At 39.6% G+C, this 9,735-nt stretch overlaps 1 long non-coding RNA gene across 1 annotated transcript; it reads left to right on the top strand.

Moving 5' to 3' along the window:
• The first annotated feature begins 1,297 nt into the window (after nt 1-1,297).
• Nucleotides 1,298-7,002, top strand: LOC129059770 (uncharacterized). The gene is made up of 3 exons (XR_008525854.2): nt 1,298-1,421; nt 1,650-1,711; nt 6,897-7,002. It is a non-coding gene; the product is annotated as an uncharacterized LOC129059770 (long non-coding RNA).
• Nucleotides 7,003-9,735: the final 2,733 nt, after the last annotated feature.

The raw sequence follows: 9,735 nt of genomic DNA on the forward strand, positions 1-9,735 counted from the left end.
GTATATATGAATAAAATACTGCTGAGAATTGAAACTTCCACATTTAGTAGTATTTCAACCAAGTTTTTAACCCTAATGTTTTATTTGGTCTTATTTGATATTCCTCTCAACTGCCCCTTTTCAACTCCTTTCTTTCCCTTCGCTGAACCTAGGCTTAGAAGTTAGAGGAAAGTCTGAGAATCTATTGAATGGCAGAGATCAACATACAGTAACCAGCAACACCCAGGATGTTGGTTGTTCTATCAAGCCAAGGCCCTCTGTTGACTCATAGTTGGCATACAATTTGAGGAAGGAAAAAGCCTTTGTGGCGGCAACTCACTGAGAGTTTATAGTTGCTTGTTATTGCAGAATAAATCTAGAGCATAGGGCCCAGCTCTCACTAGGAGCTCAATAAATGTTTTATTTTGTTCTCTTGAATCAGGCTCACAGAATTGGAACATTCATAACCCTTGGTTCATGAAACAGCATCAACAGTAATCCATGCGTGACCCTCTTTCATTTTATTTATCCTTTTGAATTTAATTATTTTTATAATGAGCATCTGTGAGCCTACCATCCAGCCCAAGAATGAGAACATTGTCAATAACTTCGTCCCTGTGTGCTCTTTCTTTACCCCATCCTCCCTGCACTGAGAATTTGAATTTACTATTTTTTCAATCTTGACTTTTCTTTTTCTCATTTCATTGCTTTAAAAAAATCAGTATATATATATAAATGCCTAACGAATTTATTGTTCTGGCTTCCAAACTTTATAAAAAGGTTATACTGTCTATACTTTCCTGGAACTTGCTTTTTTCATTATTCAATCTTATTCATTCATGTTCTTATCCATAGCAGTAATTCTTTAATTTTCTTCGCTATATAATATTGTTTTGCATTAATATCCCAATTGTTTCCAGCTTTTTGCTATTATGAATTGTGTTGCTGTAAACATTCTTGCATATGTCTACTAGCATACATCTGTAAGAATAATAAGAGAAACACAAATGAAGGGACAATTAGATATCATTTGTTATAAAATTATTTGAAATATCAAAAATTAAAAAGTCTACCAAGATTAAGTGTTGGAATGATAAGTAGCAATGGGATCTTGTATACACATTGCTGGTAGGAATGTAAGTATAAGCACCATTTAAAATAATTTGGCATTATTTTTAAAGTTGAACGTTGGTATATCCTATAGCAAATCTCCATAAATGTTGAATGAACAAATGAATGAGTAATCACCCAGCAATTTAGTCAAAGATATTTTCTATCTTTTGTCCCTGACAAGTTTCCTGGGGATTTTTCCATATTCATGGATTTTGATTCCTGGCCCACCATGTTCTTCTCTGCCATCATTTAGATTGACATCAATTCCCAAGTGAATGGCCCATGCTAGGCTTCTCTTGACATGACAACAGTTATGAGGACCAAATAAGGTAATAAATTTAAAGTGCTTATAGCAGTGTCTAGCACAGAGTAAATGCTATATAAATGTTTATTATTATCATATTTCCTTCAGAACTCTTATAAGAATTGTGACTATGGTCTGTTACATAATTTAGATGTTGTTAGTTTCTTGGACAAATATTATATTTGTATGCTCCTTTCTATTTCTTTCATTTTGATTTTTTGGGCCCAAATATTTACTTTCCTTTGTTTTGCAGATTTTCCCTTGGGAGTTACCCCACAATGAGTTCTGGTTCTGGTCAAATCACCCATTATTCAAGTAAGTCACAACTCCCTTCCTTTGGGAGAATAGTTTTACCCAAGTGTTGCCTGCCCTCGGTCATTACAATACCTAACAAAGGTCTGAACTTCATCCACTGGAGCCCTGCCTGTATCTCCTTTAGAACTCCCTTTGGAGCTCTGACTTCATTAACTATCTCTGCCTGTTGCCTCTTACTCATTTCTGCTTCCCCATTCAGTCACATTGTCACCTTGAAACTTACCAAACAATGCTCAAAATAGCCCATGCTGATCTTCCTGTTCTTCCTCTCTCCAAAGTATCCAGAATATATCTCCCACCTAGTGCATCTGTCCAAGTCATCGAAGGCAGGTTCTGCCATTGATTTTATTATTGATTCCTTGTCTATAACTTTCAGAGAACTGCTAGAAACTTTCCTTCTGGGTCAGAATCAAACATGCATTAGGCATTGCTATTTTGGGATTTAAAGCACATGCTATTGGCTCTGGCTTCACCATCTTTTCCCTCTAAGCCAGGAAGGACTTGGAAAGTGTAGCTGGGATTTAATGAAGTGGTTACCATACTAATCTTGTGAGCCATTGAGCATAGTATTTCATTTTTATCTCCACCAGGCAGAGGCCATCAAAACAAGTCAACTTCCAAGGTCTGGGAAAGGATTGTGTCCTGGGCTGCCCAGATACATTGTTTACAGGCTTCTGGGAAAGGGCTTGGAATGGGACATGTGTCTCACAAAAGCACCTGGAGACTTGGTTTACTCAGTCAGGAACTATGGGCATGAACTGGTCTAGGTCAAGAAGAGGATAGAAAAGATAAGTGGATGAATAAAAAGAGTGCAAGATCTGAATCAGATAACAAGCGGAAGAGGGGTCAACACTAGACCATGCATGCCTTAGAGTCATTGAATTTCAGAACCGAAAGTGACCTCAGAACCTGTCTAATTTAACCAGCTCATTTTACAGGTAGGGAAACTCAGATCACAGAAATGAATAGACTTGCCCAAGGTCAGAGAGCTGTCAGCTGGATGGAAAATCCTTTCCACACCAAGGTGTTTTCTTTCTACTTCCTGTACTATAAGGTGGTAGGGGCAGGGGGAGTAGGAAATAAGTTAAATGGCTAAAAATAGGAAGGAAGGAAGTAAAACATTTGGTTTATGTCAAGCAGTTTATCATAACATGAAAAAATGCTTGCTATCTTAAGGGTTAAAAATAATGTGGAAACGTAGTATAATAAGATAAGAATAAAACTAAATTAACCAAAGGTTAATTCTGGTCCCTTAGCCAAAAACTATTATTATTTTAGCTTGGTTTTTAACCATGGTTGGAGGTTTTCTCTGGTGCAAAGAATTATAGGTATTTTTACCCTTCTATTCTTCTGTATTTCCATTATAATCACATATTTCTTTCAGAATGATTAAAATATATATGGTTTACCCTTTGACTTAGCCTATTGGTCCCCATCAAATTGACCAGAAAAAAAAAACAGTAAATTAGATAATCCATGATCCCATTTTATGATATTCAGGACTTGGCAAATTTCTTTCAGTTGCTATTCTTAGCAGAGAATCCATTTTAACCTTCTGCTTCACACAGAGTCTCAGACACCCTCTTTACTCTCCATTTCCAAAGTACTAATACAGAGTGAGCTAGAGGATGGAGCAAACCCCCTATGGGATCTAAACATTGTCCTACCATAATAAAAAGCAGATCTTCCCACTACTTCTAGATTCAGATAAAAGTTCTCCCTTCTCAGCTTCTATCTGCCCTCAACCAGGTGAAGATCAACAGAGGCCAGTCATAAATGAAGTTGCTAAATCTCCCAACTTAGTCTCTGAACCTCAGTACCAGCCAAGATGACTTCTCCATTCTCTTTAACCTTCACCCAAACCCACCCTCTGTTCTAGGACAACAGGTGACCCAAGTTTTCAGAAATACTGCTTTTTAAAATAATTTTGAATGTCATCTACTGTTTTTATTTTTATTAACATAGCTAGAAACTTTGGAATATACAGAAAAGCAGAAGGAAGAAACTAAAAGTCATTCAAAATTTCACCATCCCAAAATGATCTCTTTTAGTACTTTTTGCATATTTCCTGGCAGTCCTTCTATTATTTTTTGCACACACATTCTATAGAAAACTGAGATCATATCGTACATACTATTCATATACATTGTAAATTTTCCAGATCATTAAATATTATTCCATAGAACATTTAATGCCTGAATAATAATCATTTGGAAGTACAGTAATTTATCAAACCAATCTTTTAGGGTTGCACAATCAGGCTGTATTCCATTTTTCAGCATGCCATACCACACTGCTGTCAACATCCTTGAACAGAAATCTTCACTCATATCAATGTTTTCCCTGATTTGCTATCAAAGTCAATATTTAATATGTTTAATTCCCCTGTCCCCCAGGTGTTGGAAAAATGTCCCTATTTTGTCTACAGAAATTCTACCTCTGATTAGGAAGTTTCTACTTACTTAGACGTGTCTATATAATGTATATCATGTATTAAGAAATATAGAATTAATGCTCATTACTTACAGTAGTTTTGATTTATAATGTTGCCATGAAGACTGAATTAGTGAATACTGACCCATTGCTCCTAGGGGAAATACAAGATTATGTTCCTGCAAGCCTATGATCACAACATTTTCATCACTCAATCAATGCATAACCTTGTATTATGTTTTTCTGTTTAAAACACTGTATTTAAAATATAATACTGATTCATTAATATTGAACTCAATCACCAATGGCACTATAATTCAGGCCTGGATAAAGCTTATCTGGCTGGGCATATTATAATCCCAGCACTTTGGGAGGCAGAGGTGGGCAGATCACCAGGTCAGGAGATCGAGACCATCCTGGCAAACATGGCGAAACCCCGTCTCTACTAAAAATACAAAAAAAACAATTAGCTGGGTGTGGTGGCGGATGCCTATAGTCCCAGCTACTCGGGAGGCTGAGGCAGGAGAATGGTGTGAACCCAGGAGGTGGAGCTTGCAGTGAGCCGAGATGGCACCACTGCACTCCAGCTTGGGCGGCAGAGTGAAACTCCGTCTCAAAAAAAAAAAAAAGAAAGCTTATCTAACGTATGTCTTTTATGTCTTTTCTCCATAAGACACATTGCAGCCTTCCTATTCTTTAGGAAATCAAACAGAACTTCAGCAGTATGCAGTGAGGAAATTTTAAACAGTGAAATCACCACATAAAGCACAAATATTTGAAAACATGGCCTTAAATAGACCACAAAAAGGAAACACGTTAACAGTATAAGAACTGAAACAAGAAGGCAGAGCATCACCCTGTTTCACCCCAGCTGGGAACACATCTATCAGATGACTCAAATGTTTTCTTGCTCTGTGCATGTCTGCAAATGACCATGAAAGCCACCTATACTGATTTTGGGGTTACAAAATCTGTCATATGAGGACCTAATGCCTGGAGTCGTTGATGCCATGTTGTGTTTAAGAGGAGGCAATGAAGAAAATTGCAAAGATGTCAAGCTTGTATTCCGATATCGCTGAATTGTTTCATGTAATTTGGTACCAGCTAGCTCCAGACTTCATGTTAGATGAGATAATTAAATGTTCATTTATGGCTAAAGCAACTGCTGGTTGTGGTTTCTGTGACTTGCAACCCAAAGATATTCCTAATCAATGCCATTGGCTGACATCATCATATTATTAGTAGAGCTGGGCTTGAATGCAAATCTATTTGGCTCCAAAGTTCCTCTTTCTTTTTTCCTTAATTTTTTATTTTTTGAGAAGTGTCTCACTCTGTTGCCCAGGCTGGAGTGCAGTGGCACAGTCTTGGCTTACTGCAAACTCCATCCCCCGGCTCAAGCATCCCTCCCACCTCACCCTCCTGAGTAGCTGGGACTACAGGTACGTGCCACCATGCCCAGCTAACTTTTTTTTTTTTTAAGTAGAAACAAAATTTCACCATGTTGTCCAGGTTGGTCTCAAACTCCTGAGCTCAAGCAATCCGCCCGCCTAGCTTCTCAAAGTGCTGAAATTACAGGCATGAGCCACCTCACTCAGCCACCCCAAAGTCTCTCTTTCTATTATAAGGTGCTACCTTTCTTCCTCTCTAAATAGTGAGTGATCAATTCCCTTAAAATACTTTAAAGTTTTTGAAGGGGAGAGTCCAGGTCCTCTGTAATACCACCTTGTTTCTATAAGACCATTAAGATCATTTTTAATTTTCTCTGGTCTTCCTGACTACTAAGCATATTACCTGATTTAGTACCATTATCAAATTTAGTTTATGCCATTTTTACTTTTCTCCACTTATTCATAATGATAGAGAACAGAATTGTCTCCAAGTCAACCTCAAAGAAGTACCATTTGAGTTTGAATTTCCCTTCTCCCCATCCTTGCACCCCCAGCATGCCTCCCTCTGAGCTGTCTGTGCATCTGGCTAGCCCTAATACTAGTGATTCTTGCCACCCACTCTGCTGCAGCTGGCAAGGATCAGAGGGCCTGGGTGCTCTCTTTTTGCTTCACGAACCTCTGAAGAGTACCCAGGCTGGAAACTGCTCCAACTATTCTACTAGTTGGCTTAATTTTACCAATCACCTAAAAAATCATATAGCAAGTTAAGAAGTTTTGCTGCTTATACAACCTGAATTCCCACAGTAAAAAGAATAAGGCTAGTACTAACTTCAGTAAGCTTTTAATATCCCATATGATATATCATCCTTCCTTAGGAAAGACTTGACTGCTAAGCAACATGATTATGATGTTATCACTTTCAGAAAAATTGGGGTAGAGAAGGCCCTCCAAAATGGTGTTTCATTCCAAATCAATAGGTTTCTTGATCCCAAACCACGGAAATAGACCTTGATAAACTTAAGCAAAAAAAGTTCAGTAATAAGTCCTGGATAGCTCACAGAATAAAATATAGTATTGAACACTCAGAAGGATGGGAAGGGAACAGCTTTAGGAATCTTGGAAACTGGGACTAATCCATAGGCCCTGCTGGTCACTACCATTGGAATGACACAAAGCCACAAAGATCATTCATTCTAAGCAGATCACATGGAATAGGGAAAGAAGAGTTTCCCCAAGAAAAGTGGGACTCTTTTCAAAAGATAGAGGGAGGAATACTCAGTGCACTAGTGTGCGTGAGTGTGCACATGTGTGTGTTGTGAATGAAGAGAGGAAAAATCCATTGACTGAAACTCTTTATGTTGCAGGCCAAAAGGAATCACAGGAGCAGAATTAGCATCTAAATGAAGGCAACAAGGAGACCATAGAAAGATGTTACTTCCCAGACTTTACCAGCTACTGGCTATCACGAACCATCTAAAAAACTGATTTGAAAGTTAGGAAGTTTTGTCATTTGGAGAGTGCTAGACTTCCTGGAGAATGGGAGATGAGGTTACATAAAACTGAAATGTGCCTAGAATACTGACTACAATCAGCTTGAAAATTCCCCAAGGAAGCCCATGAGCTGTAAGCATCTCCAGATCTGGTACTGACATGCACAATTTGGCCATGCCCAGCCTGGCAGGCATCAGGGCAGCCTCAGAACCTACTCCCTAGTACCCTCTGATGACTCCCTCCAGCAAAATGCACTTGACTCACCGTCTTCTGCATCGGGGAGCTCAAATTATCTCTGTGGGGGAGGTGGAGGCCTTGCCAGACTCTCCACATTGCTTAACTTCTTAGTCAGTGCTGGAGAGGTTTTATGTTACAAAGGGTAATGAAACTTAGCCTGAGGGCCCAGAGTGGTACTACAGTGTACATTTTGTCATTGGGTAGCTTCTTTAGCTTTGTATAATCAGAATTTTCCGCTTTCCTTCATGTAACTGTTTAAAGCAGAAATCAGAGTCCCTGGCTCCTAAGTTAATGGCAAGGAGGGGAAATGGAGGCAGTGAGGAGCACTACCTGTAGCAGTAGTCATTGTTGTCACTTCCCGCCCCTGTCACCAACATTTCTGCAAGTGGCACAACCATCTGTCCATTCAAGACTGGCTATATCATTTGTAGAAACCAGTGCAACATGAAAATGTGGCACTTCTTATTCAAAACTTATCATGAATTTCAAGACTGCAACAGCAGAGCATAAAACCAACTGTGGACCACCCTGAGTTCAAGACCTAAGTAAATGCATAGGTTGCATTCCCATGAAGCGAGCCCTGTGGCCATTACTTCCAGCCCACTCTTAAATTTCCAGCATTTATACTATTTATGGAGCCTAAGAGTTATTCTTTTCTCTCTTCCCGATCTCTCCCAGGGCTGTCTGTATTCACAAGTTTCATATGGAGGTATCAAAGTAAAGAGAATGTAGTAGAGAGAAGAAAATACTTCTATTAGTCAGGGTTCTCCAGAGAAACAGAACTAACAGGATGTACATGTATAAAGAGTTATACTATAAGTCATTGGTTCATATGGGTATGGAGACTGAGAACTCCCACAATCTACAGTCAACACATTATAAACCCAAGAGAGCCAATGGTATTATTTTGGCTCAAGTCTAAAGGCTTGAGAACCAAGAAAGCTGGTGGTACAAGTTCCAGTCCAAATCCTAGTCCAAGAACCATGTCTAGACTGAAGGCAAGAGAAGATCAATGTCCCAGCTCAAAGACAGTTAGGCAAGGAGAGCAAAGTCTTCCTTACTCCATCTTTTTGTTCTATTCAAGCCTCCAATGGGTGGGACGAGGTCTACCCATCCTGGGGAAGGCAATCTGCTTCCCTCAGTCTACTGATTCAAATGTCACACTCATCCAGAAACACCCTCACAGGCACACATCCAGAATAGCATTTAATTAAATACCTGGGCATCCCATTACCCAGTCAAGTTGATACATAATATTAACCATCAGAATGCTTTTCTCTCTTTTCTCTGCCCATCACTAGAATTCCCATGGTCGTTTTCTTCCCTCCAATAGAAGACAAAAACTAGGCCTGGCTTTCAAGATAACAAAGAAGCCTAGGAATAAAATCTGCCTGTGCACACTGGCCTCCAGCCTGTCCTCCTTACTCAGAAGTTGGCAGGTTGATTCATTGTCTATACTCCACTAGAAACTTCCTCCTATTCTGTGCTGGGCAGCAACCCCTCATGATTCAGGGTTGTGTTTTCTTGGCTTCCCTAAACCTAACTACTTGGTACAGCTAATCCAGCAGAAAATCTCAGTAGACCATTCTACACTTCTTTACACCGATTGCATAACTATTTCCACAGAAACTTCCTGATAACAAAACTAAACTATTTTTTCTTTTTTTTGGTCATTTCATCCATTTGTGATACTGGGGCTAGAGCTAACACGTCAAACAGGAAGAGCCATGATAAGTCACTGGAGACATTTGGGAGCAAATAGAGAGTCAGGACTTGCCTGTACTTGCTAGAGGGGTAGGGGTTGCTTCCACTAAGATATCTTGGCTGCATCTGCTTGGTGGGGAGGAAAGAGTTTGGTTTTGGAGTAACCCCTGCCTAAATCATTGCTAACTCACTCTGTGGCTTTGGACACTTTCCTTAATACTTCTATCTGGGCCTCAGTCTCATCATCTGCAAAATAGGGAGGCTGGTATCTATGCTGTGAAATTGCTTTGAAGATCATAGATAAACGCATGAAACACCTGACATGTAATAGAGCCTAAGGAAACAGTTACTCACAGTCCATCTCCTTGTTCTACAACTAGATCTTGCTGATTCATTCTAAAGAACAGGAGAGAAATGAGATGAGCACATACCCTCAGGGAGGCATTGAACAGACCAGATGTGTGTTCCATCTTCAAAAGAGAACGCTTGGGCTTGGTTAGCCTCTTGCTTTCCTTTCCCCAAATTACTTCCCCTCCTGGTTTCCTGCAGCTCATACCACTCTGGGCAATCACTGAAGCTTACTGACAGCATGCTCCCGTCCTTCACTCCTTCCAGGGCAAATATGTCAGCGCTTGGTGCTCAGAAACAGAGTTTGGGGACCCTACTGACATGGCCAAAGGTCACAAAGAAGCACTTGGCTTTGGTTCACATTTGGCAATCAGAGAGTAGCTGGGGATGTTTAGCTGAGATATATGATTCAGGCAAAAAAAA

This window comes from Pongo abelii, chromosome 5, assembly GCF_028885655.2.
Source record: "Pongo abelii isolate AG06213 chromosome 5, NHGRI_mPonAbe1-v2.0_pri, whole genome shotgun sequence".
Taxonomy (NCBI): domain Eukaryota; kingdom Metazoa; phylum Chordata; class Mammalia; order Primates; family Hominidae; genus Pongo; species Pongo abelii.